Raw genomic sequence first — 14959 nt, forward strand, 5'->3', positions numbered from 1 at the left:
GTCCTCTTCCCAAATCTAGGCAGGAAGGGATCCCATAATGGCCAAGTTTGAAGGGGGACAACTAGTACAAGCTATCCTGACAAAAGGTGGTCTCCGCCTGCCAAAGACTCTCGTGGTGACGCCGTCGTGGGCTCCACAATGACCTCCGTCCTACCATCCTACTGGTCTTGGTCTCGTTGCACAGATATGGAAACCTTTGCCTGATGCCTCGGGACTCCTCGCCTGTGCCTGCCTCTTTAGCATCAAAGAGGAAAATGGTACTCTGCGCCCGTTGGCGCCCGCCTGGCCTTGGTCGTCATAGCTCACGTCACGGGAGCCTCACGAGGTGTCCCCCGCCTTGATGTCTCCGCTCCTCGCGAGCCAACCTAGTGAGGCCGCCCCTGAGGAGGTCTTGTGTCGCCCGCCTCGTGAGGCTTGGCCCCTCACGAGGGTCTTGAGCGGTTGTTAGTGGAGATGGGCCGTACCAGGCCGCTGGCAGAGCCATGCCGTGGGCCGCAGGCAGGAAAGTCTGGGTACCCCCATTCCCAGGATGCCGATAGCCTCGATCCCTCTATGTGACACCAGGAAACCCAGCAGCTTGTCGGACGGGACCCCGAACACACACTTCTCCGGATTGAGCTTCAGGTTTATGCTACACAGGTTAGCAAATATCTCTTCCAGGTCTTTGATTAGGGTCCTTGCCTCCTGCGACTTGACCACAATGTCATCGACGTATGCCTCTGCATTCCTCCCCATCCGCGGCCCGAGCACGATGTGCATTAGCCACTGGAAAGTTGCACCAGCGTTCCGCAACCCAAAGGGCATGCAGGTGTAGCAGTACATGTCACACGAGGAGATGAAAGATGTCTTCTCGACATCCTCTGTAGCCATCTTGATTTGATGATATCCCGAGAAAGCATCCAAAAAGCATAGCAGATCGCACTTGGCAGTGGAATCCACAATTTGGTCGATACGCGGGAGCAAGAATGGGTCCTGAGGGTAAGCTTTGTTGAGGCTCGTGAAGTCGACGCACATGCGCTCCTTCCCGCCTTTCTGGGGGACGATCACAGGATTCGCCAACCAGTCTGGGTGTCGTACTTGTGGGATGATGCCTGCCTCTCAGAGCTTGCCGACCTCCTAGATGATGAATGCTTGCTTATCTTGTGCTTGACACAGCGCTTTTTGCTTCACTGGGCGTGCACCAGGACACACCATCAAGTGGTGCTCAATTACCTCTCTCGGAACACCAACCAAGTCTGACGCTTCCCACACAAATACGTATTTGTTGGCCCTCAGGAAGCCAACCAGTGCCTCCTCCTGGTCTAAAGGAAGGCCCGCACAAATGGTGAAGGTGGGGCCTGAGCCCCCGATGTCGACAGGCAGCTGCTTCGTCTCGGCCCAGTCCTGAGAGAACAACTTCTTTTTCTTTATGGGCGCGGCCTCCTAAGCCCCTCAGTGCTTGCGGTGGCAGGACACGAAGCGGTCGTGGCCCTACAGGCAAGCTTGAGAAGCCGGACTGCGTCTTTCGTATCCCCGACCAATGTGATGACGCCGCTGCTGCCCGGCATCTTGACGACGTTGTAGCCCGGATGAGTCACCGCCATGAACTTGGCAAGGGTCGGATACCCCAGAATGGCGTTGTATGGGAGGCCGATGTGGGTGAAATCAAAGTCGATGAGCTCCGTGTGATAGTTGTCGTGCATGCTGAAAGTGACGGGGAGGCGTATCTGCCCCAGGGGACTGGCCGAGCCCCCGACCACCCCCGAGAAAGGCTTGGTGGGTTGGAGCTGGTCATACAGCACCTAAAGCAGGTCGAAGGTTTCCAATGAGAGGAGGTTAATGTTGGAGCCTCCGTTGATGAGGGTCTTGGTCAACGTGACGTTGCTGATGGTAGGCGTGCATAGCATTGGGAGGGCACATGCCGTCGTCGTGGTCTTGGGGTGGTCTCTGGAATCGAAGGTGATGTTGGTAGGCCCGGCGCAGCCCTGCGCAGCCCCGTGGAGCGGCAGGGCAGCACCTTGCCGTCAGAGAAACTGCTTGATGTGGCGGCCAGATGCAGGTGCTTGTGATTTGCTGACGATGCACGTGAACGTGTGGGGCGTTGGAGCCGCGAAGCATGAGACGAACTGGTCGCAGAGTTCTTCCCAAGAGGAAATTGAGGCAGGCGGGAGGCCGCAGAGCCAGGATCAAGGGGCTCTACGAGGGCCAGGGGGAACCAGTTCGCCATGGCCTTGTCGTTGCCGCCTGCCGCCTCGATGACCTGCGTGTATGACTGAAGGAACCCTTTGTGGTCTACAACACCGTCGTACCGCCGGGTCAACGCCGGCCTGAACTTCGTGGGCCACTGCACCCGCCGCAGATCGGGGGTGAAAGCCGGGCAACCCGCAGCGCTCCTGTACGCCTCGGGCGGCTACGCCTCCAAGGTGGCATCCTCCATGGGGGCAGCGAGGCGAGTACGAAGCGCGATCGACGGAGGAACGAACTTCGACATGACCCTACCTGGCATGCCAAATGTCAGATTCAGGGCTCCGCTGACCCAAGAAGGTTCGAACTCTGGGGCGTGTGCAAAGGTCTCAAGTTTCGAGCTCGTCACCCCACAGCCTACGCTCCGCTCTGGTGTCCCTGCACGCGCTTTGCTCGCCGTTGATTCGAATTTGCAATGACAACGGTTAATAATTGTCTTGCATATTCAGGATAATTTAAAATGCCACATGCGGCAACACTCAAAACACTCACGACCTACATATGCGTAGTGAATTAAAATGTCAATATGCGACATTGCATACAATTATAATAAAATATAGGCTAAAAGGCTGAGGTGTCGGCCTTCTGATGATGGTCTTCTCGGACTCCATGATCAGCATAGCATCCTTGCGACCGTTCATTCCAAGTGTCCCGACCCGCCTCCGCCTATGGAGTTGCTGGCGTTGGGAGGCTCTTGGGGCTGCTGGGCTTCTTCTATTAGAGCTTGACATCACGCAATCACGCGCATGACATGCCCGTGGAACCGCTCCATTTCCATGTCTCTACCCTGGTAGCAAATTCCGTCCATCACCTGCATCCTCAAGATACCACGTTGGTGATGTTCTACTTCGTCGGTGTCGTCAACTCTGCTAAGGGTGCGCTCGAGCCTGGCCACCACATCGTCGGGATCGAGGTTGACACGGCCGTCGCCGGCAATGATGAAGTCGCGGACTAGCTGTCTCATAACTGAATTGCAGAGGTCCTATGCCCATTCCTGGCGAGGCATCAGGCTCTCGATGAGCACAGGTGACAACGACTCTTTAGGTGGGTCATCGATCATGCCGCCTAGCATCTCTGGATCTTTTGCATGGTGGATGGCAAACTACGCATCACACTTCCTCTATAATATGTCGATTGTGCAACCAAGGACTGTCACGACAATATTGCTGCTGATGGGCCATGGTGCCTGCACCGGCCGATGAACTCTTGGTCCCTGACCGGCTCCGACTCGTTCTCCTCTCCGAAGATGTAACGCAGGTAGGGGTCGACATTGAAGCTTTGGTCTTTGTTTAGCATGCTTGGATTAATTAATGGTAGACGACTAGATCTGCGCACAATGTCGCAATGGTGCATTGCCGCCTGGGTCATATGCAGCAAGCCATTAGCTGGTGGCGGGAAACCGATGAGGAAAGAGGCGGGGATTTTACAATTCACCCATGTGGAGCACGGGAAGCCTTCGCTGGAGCGTCAAAGCCTTCCCTGGAGCGCGGGAAGACAAAGTGGAACACACAACCCGACAACCGTATGTGGTGTCATGTGTTATCTATCACACACGTGTTAACATAAGGAAACGTATGTGTACCTTACTAACCATCGCACACGAGTACTCGCATATGCATCATGGGCGATACTCCTAGCCACCGCAAGCAACTAGTTTGCATTTTTCAAAGTTTTTTGTACACATAGAATCGCACATGAATTAACTGTATGAACCGTCTGTGTTATATTTCCTCATCGCAAACAGTTCATCCGAGTGGCCTGTTTGCCGCGTATCACACCATCTTGTTTACACGAATCATTTGTGTTCTTTTCGATCATCGTAAACAATTCATCTATGTGAACTATATGTCACATATCACACACATCACTACAAGAAATATGTCAACTAGTGACCTTCTGTGAGTGACTGGAAGAATTGGTCATAGATCTATGACCATTTCAGACCAATTGGTCAAAAGCTGTTCGGGGGGCTCCAAACCCTAAACTATAACGACCATTTTTGTCAGAAAGGTCGTAATTTCCTTACACGAAATGGTCATCAAGCAGATAGCACTGGTCCGCTGCCTTATTTCTAGCTGATCACGACCAATATAGATGGTCATAACCTTGTAAATTGTGGTGGGTTGCTATGACTAGGCGCCACCTCATCAGTTTTGCCTATGTGTCATGTCCATGTGGCAATTTTTGCCCTAGGTTGTGAAGCAACCTATATTTCTGTCATTCCCAAAATTCCCAAAAAAATCGCATAAATTCTTTGGGTCATATCTTCGTCAAATATGTAAAAAAACCTTCCTTGCCTAGTTCAAAAATAATTCAACAATATTCATTTTCCCATTCTATTCAGAACAACACTTTGTGAAGGAAGTGCTATTTATATATTCTTGATTGCCCTCAAAATTTTTGCGCACTATTTCCTATCCAGATCATTGCCTCATGACAAAATTCAGCTCCATTTGCCAAGTAAATTTTCCTCGGCAAATTTCCAAAGTTTTTGTCCACCTAGAACCTTTTTGAAAGAAGTACTATCTTTGCATATCCTAATGAGTTGAATTTTTGCCACATATTCTATATGCATATGTAACTTACCTACACCAAATTTGAGCTCACTTCATTTAGCCAATTTCTTTCACTAATTTTCTGAAGTTTCTGTCGAGAGAAGAGCATTGTGAAGGAAGTGCTATTTATATATTCTTGGTTGCCCTTAAAATTTTTGGGCACTCTTTCCTATCCAAATTATTGCCTCATGACAAAATTCAGCTCCATTTGCCTAGTAAATCTTCCTCAGCAAATTACCAAAGTTTATGTCCACCTAGAACCTTTGTGAAAGAAGTACTAGCTATGCGTATCCTAGTGAGTTGAATTTTTTCCATATATTCTGTATGCCTATGTAACTTACCTACACCAAATTTGAGCTCATTTCATTTAGCCAATTTCTCTCACTAATTTTCCGAAGTTTCTGTCCATAGAAGAGCATTGTGAAGGAAGTACCACTTTGGCATGTCCAAATAGTATCCATTTTCTATAGTGCTTTCCTATGCCCAAATAACCATCCTCCACCAAATGCCAGCTCAATCCATTCATTATTTTGAGCCCAGATTCAACATTCGTATTTATGTCCAGTGTGGTACTTTGCAAAGCAAGTACCACCTAGGATCCTCCTTTTGAGCTGAAAATTTGTGAAGATGGTCTTCTTAGTAACTGATCATCCTCAGCCAAAACTCATGCCCATTAGCGATGTGCATTTCCCGTACCGCTAAACCAACACTTGGCTGCCAATTAATGTTTGAGCATTAATCGGTCTCCTCATGAGAATCTTATGTTGTAATTTTCTTCCTAGCACCTACCTGGGGAGTGCCCAACCCACTAGACATGCCTAGGCCGCCCAGAACACATGGCAACGCCACAGTCACGCGGCGGGCATGCGAGTTTACGTGCTCTAGAGTTGGGGCCCTCGGCCACCGTCCAAACCTCAACGTATCGCCACCAAACCATGTATTTATGATTAAATAGGTACTTATGTAACTAGAAATGATTTTTGGAAAAAATAAATAGCAAACTATGAGGCAGCTGCAGTTCAAATTTGACCCGCTTCCAGCTGAATCGGCGGAAATTTGTCTTTTTCACAAGAGGTGGATCAAAACTTTTTACACCCAACCATTTTGTCAATTGTGCATTAAATATGTCCTAGTACTTTAGAAAATTGATTTGGTACAATTTTGCAACAAATATATGGTAGGTCCTTCACAAAAAAATCATTTTGGGCACTAAGAAAATGGAAAATGAACTTTTCGTCCAAAGAAAATGAAAACTTCCTTAGGCAACATTGTTTGACATTCCAATATGCACCCTCATGCACAATATGAGATCATTTGAACAAACTATGCCATGAATGTGGCCATATGATTGAGCATTTGGGTTCAAAGCCATCACACTTGATAGCTCACTTCTGAGAACACTTTTTTAAATAATTGTTGTATTACAAGTTTATAATTTTTTCTGGTAACATGGCCACATATAATGACACGATGCGAAGGTTTTGCAATTTTTTGATTTTTTTTGAATTTTTTATGCTCGTTTCATAATGCGGTCAAAACGGCGGGAATGACCGTTCCTAGCTAGTGGTTGAATCATGGAAAAAAATTGGTGTTTCTCTGATTAAATAGATACTTATGTACCTAGAAATGATTTTTCGAAAAAATAAAGAGCAAACTATGAGGCAGCTGCAGTTCAAATTTGACCCGCTTCCAACTAAATCGGCGGAAATTTGTCTTTTTCACTAGAGGTGGATCGAAACTTTTTACACCCAACCATTTTGTCAATTGTGCATTAAATATGTCATAGTATTTTAGAAAATTGATTTGGTACAATTTTGAAAAAAATATATGGTAGGTCCTTTACAAAAAAACTCATTTTGGGCACTCGAAAAATGGAAAATGAAATTTCCGTCCAAAGAAAATGAAAACTTCCATAGACAACATTGTTTGTAATTCCAATATGCACCCTTGTGCACAATATGAGATAATTTGAACAAACTATGCCATGAATGTGGCCATAAGATTGAGCATTTGGGTTCAAAGCCATGCATCTTCACACTTGATAGCTCGTTTTTGAGAACACTTTTTAAAAAAAATCGTTGTATTACAAGTTTATAATTTTTGCTGGTAACTTGGTCACATATAATGACACAATGCGAAGGTTTTCCCATTTTTTGAATTTTTTATGCCCGTTTCAAAATGCGGTCAAAACGGCGGGCATGACCATTCCTTGCTAGTGGTTGAATCTTGGAATTTTTTTGGTGTTTCTCTAATTAAGTAGATACTTATGTACCTAGAAATGATTTTTGAAAAAAAATAAAGAGCAAACTATGAGGTAGCCACAGTTCAAATTTTTCTTGGTTCCTGCTGAATCGGCGGAAATTTATCTTTTCATGAAAGGTGGATCAGAAATTTTGACACACAACTGCTTGTTCAATTGTACATTAAATATGTCCTAGTATTTTGGAAAATTGGTTTGGTCCAATTTTACAATAAATATATAGTAGGTCCTTCACATAAAAAACTCATTTTGGGCACTCGAAAAATGGAAAATGAATTTTTCATCCAAAGAAGATGAAAACTTGCTTAGACAACATTGTTTGCCATTCCAAGACGCACCCTTGTGCACAATATGAGATCATTTTTTTTGAATTTTTCACATGAAAAAGTAGAAGATTCTCTTTTGAAACATAATTTGTCTTTTTGATAAGAGGTCGATCGAAAGCATTTTACATGTTAAGATTTGGTCAACTGTACATAAAATGATGTCTTATAGTTTTGTAGAATGGAGTGGTGCCATTTTGAAACAAATATTTGGTAGATTCTTCAAAAAAACATTTTTGGCACTTCAAAAATAGAAAATGATTTTCCCCCCTAAAAACTCATTTCTCATAACACTTTTTTAAAGATATTTGTCTTATTCCAATTCCAAAGTTGTTAGTTTTCCTAAAAACTAAGTCACATTTGGTGACACAATAAGAATGTTTTTATTAATTTTTGATTTTCTCATATCATAAAATTGTTTAGATAATACAACACTTTATTTTTATTTGATGATGACCAATTTTAAATGGTCATAACGGGAACTCGGTTGTGATTGGTCCATGGGCATGTCACGCGGATTGTGCCTCAAACGCCATCAGATTCTCCAAGATCCGACGGCAGTACTTTCTCCTCACCCCCCTCTTTGTCTCAAAAAAACATCCTACCCTCTCACCCCACGAAGCCCGGCCCACAGCCCCGCACTCCTCCCCTCGTCCCCATCTCTCTCCTGCACTCCTCGCTCGTCCCCATCTCTCTCCCCGCCGCCACCAACAGCGCCCGATCCCAGCGACCTCCGGCGGGAATCGACGGCGCCCAAAACACCAATGTGACCCCGACGCTCCGCTCTCCCCTCCTGTCTGGTGAGATCCGGCGCACGCGTCCTCCAGCGGCCAAGCGCGGCCGTCTCCCGTTGTTAGGGTGTCGTTCACTGATGGATCCAGCGCCGGCCGGCAACGAGGGCCGCCAGATCCGCTACCTGGGAGGCTCCTCCCGTAGGATACGGGAGCAGCACGCCGCACCCTGCAGTCGCCAGTCCAGGACGAGCGCAGCGGGTCGAGGACGGTGGTGACAAACGCCGGCTCTCCTCTGCTTCATCAACCTGGACGGCTGCTACTCCGCCAAAGACGTCTCCTACAGGTTCACTAACTCCCCAGATATGTACCTAGGTCGTTGGACAATTTGTTGGAGAATTTCCCCATAGGTAATGTATGCATGTATGATGGACAATCGTGTCGTTCAGTAGTTGTTTGGGCACAAGCAATGAAGCTATATGTTTTCGTCAAGAAAAGAAGAAAGAAACCGATTGCTTTGCTTACTTTGCATGTAACTGCTAAAAAATTACTCACCTGAATTTTTGAAATGGAAGTCTGAAACTATCACCTAATTCTGGGTGGAAGCAACTACTCTAAAGTCTGAACTGAAGTATATTTTCGTTGCTGGATTAGTGGTTCAGAAAATAGTAATTGTATATATCCGTGGTTAAATTGACGGTGACGAGGAGGTCAGTTTGAGGTCTTTGGGCTACAGACAGACAGTCAGCTCCTGCATTATGTCAACTATATTATTACTAACGCACTGTGGTCTGAGAGTGGTCTATGGTTTGGTCTACCTCCTGATGTGCTGATGCTACTTGCTGCCTGCAGATCTCGAACATCATATTTGTTGATCAGTCGACCGGGACTGGGTTCAGCTACAGCTCCGACAACCATGATACCCGTCACGACGAGGCAGGGGTCAGCAATGACCTCTTTGACTTTCTTCAGGTACTATTTTCGGTCCAAGATGCAGTTTACTTCTGTACTTTAAAATTGAGTGTGAGGGGATGATATGCTACTGTAGAAACTTGGTTAATTCATTCAGTAAGGAACATTTTAGCAAGAGATTCACGAGTGTTACATATGGGTCTGAGAAGGCCGGCTGATGTGTCCTTGGGACTTGCATAGAATACGAGCCGTATTAGAAAACTTACTTAAGCAACACGCCCTTCTGTCGTTTATGTAAGATTCCACTGTGATTGGCTCTTAAAAGCGCCACCCTGCGCTAGCTGCTGCTGTTCTACTTCGCATTGACTCGAGACACGTAGTGTCACGTAATGCTGCTTTTGTGCTTGGTATTTGGTGGATTATAGAACATAACTGAACCAGCAGTTGAGGTTGCGTTTGGTGGATTATAGAACATACCTGCTAACTTGCCATAGATCACATTCGTATAGCAGGAGAAACTTGTTGTGTGAAGATTAGAATATGTTGCATTTCTGTGTTGATTTGAAGCGGGATATATATTGGTGGATTATACGAAACCTTCAACGCCAGCAGCCCATGCATGTAGGTGCATCAGGGATAGACGTAGTCTACAGATTCTAGCATCTAGGTCCGGTGGATGTGTGCATGGCAGCTACATGCAGCTGGCCGCCTTTAGCGGCCGCTAATTAGTCTCAGTCATCCACCCTAATATCCTTGGTCAAATCTTAGTTAGTTATGGCTGCTGGCTAGGGACTCCAAGCAGATTGATCATAGAGAAAGTGTGCCGGGTCCGAGAAAGTGAAGTTTAGTGGATCATCGTCTACCCTTTGTTTCTTGCAAGAGATCATGATCTCCGAGAAACACTAGAATTATAGGGGAGGAAATGGATGTGATGTTTCAAGTGCAGATTAACATCGACCGATGAAGTTACACATAAATAAATACTCTAGGACATGATTTGAACTTGTAAAGGCGTACAGAGAGCACCGAACTGTCATTTATGTAGCACACGACGTTCCTGTTAAAAAAGTAGGACGGTAGCTTCAGGTTTGTATATAAAATATCTATGTCCAGTTTGATGATGTGTGTTGTTGGTTTCTTACTGGAAGCTGTGGATACTGTGGCTACACATTGAACTTGAGCTCCTCAACACGGAACACGACCAACATTGGATCCAAGTACGGGAACCAGATCAGGAAAGGTGTCGTCTCATTCTTCGCGATTTTTTTGTATTGTGTGCCTTGAAAAGCATGGTTGCAACCATTCCTAATTTTTTGTTCTTGTTCGATTTGGATTTGGATGCAGCAGGTGCTCTGCTCTTGCGCACGGTTGGTGGCGTCTCTGATGCATCCGTGCTTCTTGAGGCGACTGTCATGATGGCGGGTGTGTATGGCGGCGACCAGAAGCTCTCCGGTGAGCAGCTCCCTCTCCTACCCCTAGTTCTCTTTTCTACTCCTATCGCATTGCTCTGTTGGTTTAGAACACTAGCAACAGGAGTAGTAAAAGCTTACTGATGTAGGAATAGTGAAAGCTCCATGGTTGATCCTGATTGCTGAACATGGGAGATGTATCTTATTTTGTGTATCAATTACATAGTAGTACTATGTAATGGAACAGTCTATTGTTGGAAATATGCCCTGGAGGCAATAATAAAATGGTTATTATTATATTTCCTTGTTCATGATAATTGTCTATTGTTCATGTTATAATTATTGACTGGAAACCGTAATACATGTGTGAATACATTGACCACAACAAGTCCCTAGTGAGCCTCTAGTTGACTAGCTTGTTAATCAACAGATGGTCATGGTTTCCTGATTATGGACATTGGATGTCATTGATAACAGGATCACGTCATTGGGAGAATGTCACGCCCAATATGCGACCCTATCCAAAAGGAACTCGAAAGTCCCACCAAGGATAGACCCGCATATTGAAACGCTTTTGCAAGGTGGATATCATTACATCAACATTACATAATAGATGTGGATACGTACATAAGGCATACAATGCCACACGAATACAACATCACAATACACAAGAGCCACATCCGACTACGGATGAAACACAAACAGAAACTCAAACGACATCCACCCTGCTAGCCCAGGCTACCGACCTGGAACCTATCCCATGATCGAAGAAGAAACAGAAGAAGAACTCCAAAACAAGCAAGCATCGCTCTCGCGTCATGATCATCGCATAACCTGTACCTGCAACTGTTTTTGTAATAATCTGTAAGCCACGAGGACTCAGCAATCCCATTACCATGGGTTTCAAGACTAGCAAAGTTTAAAGGGAAAGGAAGGGGTAAAGGTGGTGAGGTTGCAGCAGCGACTAAGCATATATGGTGGCTAACATACACAAATAAGAGCGAGAAGAGAAGCAAAGGAATGGTCGTGAAGCTAGCAATGATCAAGAGGTGATCCTGAACTCCTACTTACGTCAAACATAACCCAAAACCGTGTTCACTTCCCGGACTCCGCCGAAAAGAGACCATCACGGCTACACACGCGGTTGATGCGTTTTAATTCGTATCTAGTGTCAAGTTATCTACAACCGGACATTAACAAATTCCCATCTGCCTATAACCGCAGGCACGGCTTTCGAAAGATTATACCCTGCAGGGGTGTCCCAACTTAGCCCATGATAAGCTCTCGCGATCAACGAAGGATATACCTTCTCCCAGGAAGACCCGATCAGACTCGGAATCCCGGTTTATAAGACATTTCGATAATGGTAAAACAAGACTAGCAAAGCCGCCCGAATGTGCCGACAAATCCTGATAGGAGCTGCACATATCTCGTTCTCAGGGCACACTGGATTGTCCAAACTTCTGGTAGGCCAGCCCAGAGTTGCCCCTGGTGGCCACCGGCGGTTGACGGATTGGACCAATACTCACGACGAGCACTGGCCCGGGGGGGGGTTAAAATGAAGATGACCCTCGAGAGGGCGACTCCCAAGGGAAAAAGGGCTAGGTGAGGCAAATGGTAAAACCAAGGTTGGGCCTTGCTGGAGGAGTTTTATTCAAAGCGAACTGTCAAGGGGGTCCCATAAATCACCCAACCGCGTAAGGAACGCAAAGTCCGGGAACATAACACCGGTATGACGGAAACTAGGGCGGCAAGAGTGGTACAAAACACCAGGCATAAGGCCGAGTCTTCCACCCTTTAACAAGTATATAGATGCATTAATAATAATATAAGAGATATTGTGATATCCCAAACATAACCCTGTCCACCATGGATCAATCTTCAACTTCACCTGGAACTAGCAACGCTATAAGAGGGCTGAGCAAAAGCGGTAACATAGCCAAACAATGATTTGCTAGGAAGGGTGTCAAAGGTTAGAGGTTCATGGCAATTTGGGATGGCTTGATTAACAGGTAATAGGTAGCGCAGCATAGCGATAGAACGAAGCAACTAGCATAGCAATGATAGTAGTGAGATCCAGGGTAGCGGTCATCTTGCCTGAAATCCCACTAGGAAGAACGAGCCCATGAAGGAGATGAAGCCACGAAAACGAACCAGGCATAGACGAACGAATCCTCACGATCGCAACGAAATGGGAACTATCGAGAAGAAGCACACAACATGATAAACACACCACACAAGAACAAGACATGATGCTCAACCAAGTATGATGCATGACAAAGCTACATGAAGCTACTCATGGCAAGAGATGATGCAAACAAGAGCAACACATCAAGGCAAGTTTAAATGAGGCCGGGAACAACATATAACAATTCTGGTAAGTCCTCATATGCATATTTCGAAATTGGTCCAGGTCTGAATAAACCTTATGTTCAAGTTGTTAAACAGCAAGTTAAGATGCACCAAGATGATCTACACGAGATTCTAGTCAAGTTACATATAAAGTTCATTTGATTCGGAGCTACGGCCTAAAAGATATGAGCAAAACAAGTTAAACATGGGAATACAAACGTCAAGCAAGCACCTCAAAACAAGGATGCAACATGATAATATGAAACTACATGCAATTCTAAGCAAGTTTCATATAGAGTACACTCAAAACGGAGCAACGGTTCAACACACACACACTATATAATTATAGCAACAATCTGTCCAAAACAGCAACTAGGCATCTTGCAAGCACCAAAACAACAAGCTACAGCATCTTCACATGAAAACAAAAGGCATGGGCATGATTTACGGGTAAAGCATAACAAAACATGAACACTGAGCTATCTCCAGAAATGACTAGAACATGCTCAAACACACATGACAAGATTGCAAATAATAACAGTTTCAGACTTTGCAGAAATAACATCAGGTTCCAATGTTTAGAGCTATCAAACAACATGTTACAGGAACTTAACATGGCAAACAAAGGCATGGCATGAATCTACTATTGCATAGAACAATAGTCCTTTACTGACCATAAGCCAAAAAGGATCAGAAGATATGATGGCACCCATGTAAACTTAGCAAGTTATAACACAGATTTAAACATGGCAGGAACAACAATAAGTAGGCATGTTGGTGAGCTTGTACCACTCACCACAGAGCAATACATGCCATAGCAAGGCAACCAACAGTAAGAATACATGTTTATGAAGCTAAGCATGGCAAAAGCAAGTCCATAGGGTACATGGATCACTAATAACAAGCATGACAACAACTGAACTTAATATTAACAGGCTGACAGCAACATTATTTAGCAACTTGAGAGCAAGATTACAACAAGTTACAGCAGGCCATAAATGCAACCAGGGGCATGGATGGATAAAGCATGACATGTAGAAAAAAACACCCTTAGTGAACATCTCTAGATTATGCACAAAATGACTTGTAGAAGCAGGTTTACATAGCATCACGAAATAACAGATTCAGCCTAGCAAAATAGCAACAGCAAGTACCCTACTTAACAAGATCGATTCAGTCACCACAAGTCATTGCATGACAAGATAAGCATAGCATCAGCAAGAAGACATGTTTATGAAACAAACCAAGTCAAGAACAAGTTCATAGCATGCAAGTATCAACTACAACAACCTTGGCAAAATTGAATAACATGTAAACAATCTGCCATGAAACATTTTGTAGCAAAAGCAGAGCACGAAAATGACATGCTAGACTACTCTATAATTGCAACCAGAGGCAGGGATGGATAGAGCATAACCATATGTTCAAAACATCCTTACTGAAGTATCTCAAAATATGCATGGATTTCTCTGTAGCATCATGTTTACATGGCATCAAAATAACAGCAGAACAGGGACTAAAATCAGCAACATCACGAAGCCTAGTTTACATGCTTGTGCTAGTCACCACATTGATCAGAAAAATACATGGCATACACCACTATAAAGATGACATGACATAGATCAAAACACATGTAGACATCAACCTCATAGGATGCACACATCAAACATGGCAAAAATGACAAATGAGCAAGTTCTGTTAAGAAACAGGAACTAACATTATGAAGCACTTTTGCAACGATGATGCAGGCATCAAGATGAACTCAAATGAACATGGTGCAATGGAAAGAAATGAAGTACTCGTTGAGGCAAACAATTTGAAATATTACATGCACAAAACGGAGTTATGAATGCAGAGATATGATGCGATGAACATGGCATGATAATGGCAAAATCGGGGTCAACCTTATCTTCTCAGATCCAGATCCGGGGCACGGAAGCCGAGGACGGCCGGAGACGGGGCGGCCGGAGAGGGCCGGGGGCGGCTGGGGAGGATGCCGGCGAGGCCGGGCCGGACCGGATCTGGCCGGACCCGGCCGGAGCTAGCGTCGGCGACGCGCGGCGGCGCCGGCGGAAATGGCCGTGGCGGCAGCGCAGGAGAAGGTGGGCAGCGGGGGGCGCTCCTTCGGCGGCGGCGCATGGCGGCGGACGAGGCCACAGCGACGTTGGGCGACGAGGGCTTCTGGTGGCGGCTG

The 14959-nt window shown here is 45.5% G+C and overlaps 1 long non-coding RNA gene across 2 annotated transcripts; it reads left to right on the forward strand.

Annotated features, from left to right (window-relative positions):
* Positions 1-7991: 7991 nt before the first annotated feature.
* Positions 7992-10667, forward strand: LOC119340670. 2 transcript variants are annotated; one of them, XR_005164643.1, is made up of 4 exons: positions 7992-8438; positions 8945-9064; positions 10153-10244; positions 10349-10667. It is a non-coding gene; the product is annotated as an uncharacterized LOC119340670 (long non-coding RNA). The 2 variants fall into 2 exon arrangements; XR_005164644.1 differs by having other exon boundaries at positions 10352-10667.
* Positions 10668-14959: the final 4292 nt, after the last annotated feature.

This window comes from Triticum dicoccoides, chromosome 7B (assembly GCF_002162155.2).
Source record: "Triticum dicoccoides isolate Atlit2015 ecotype Zavitan chromosome 7B, WEW_v2.0, whole genome shotgun sequence".
Lineage (NCBI taxonomy): Eukaryota > Viridiplantae > Streptophyta > Magnoliopsida > Poales > Poaceae > Triticum > Triticum dicoccoides.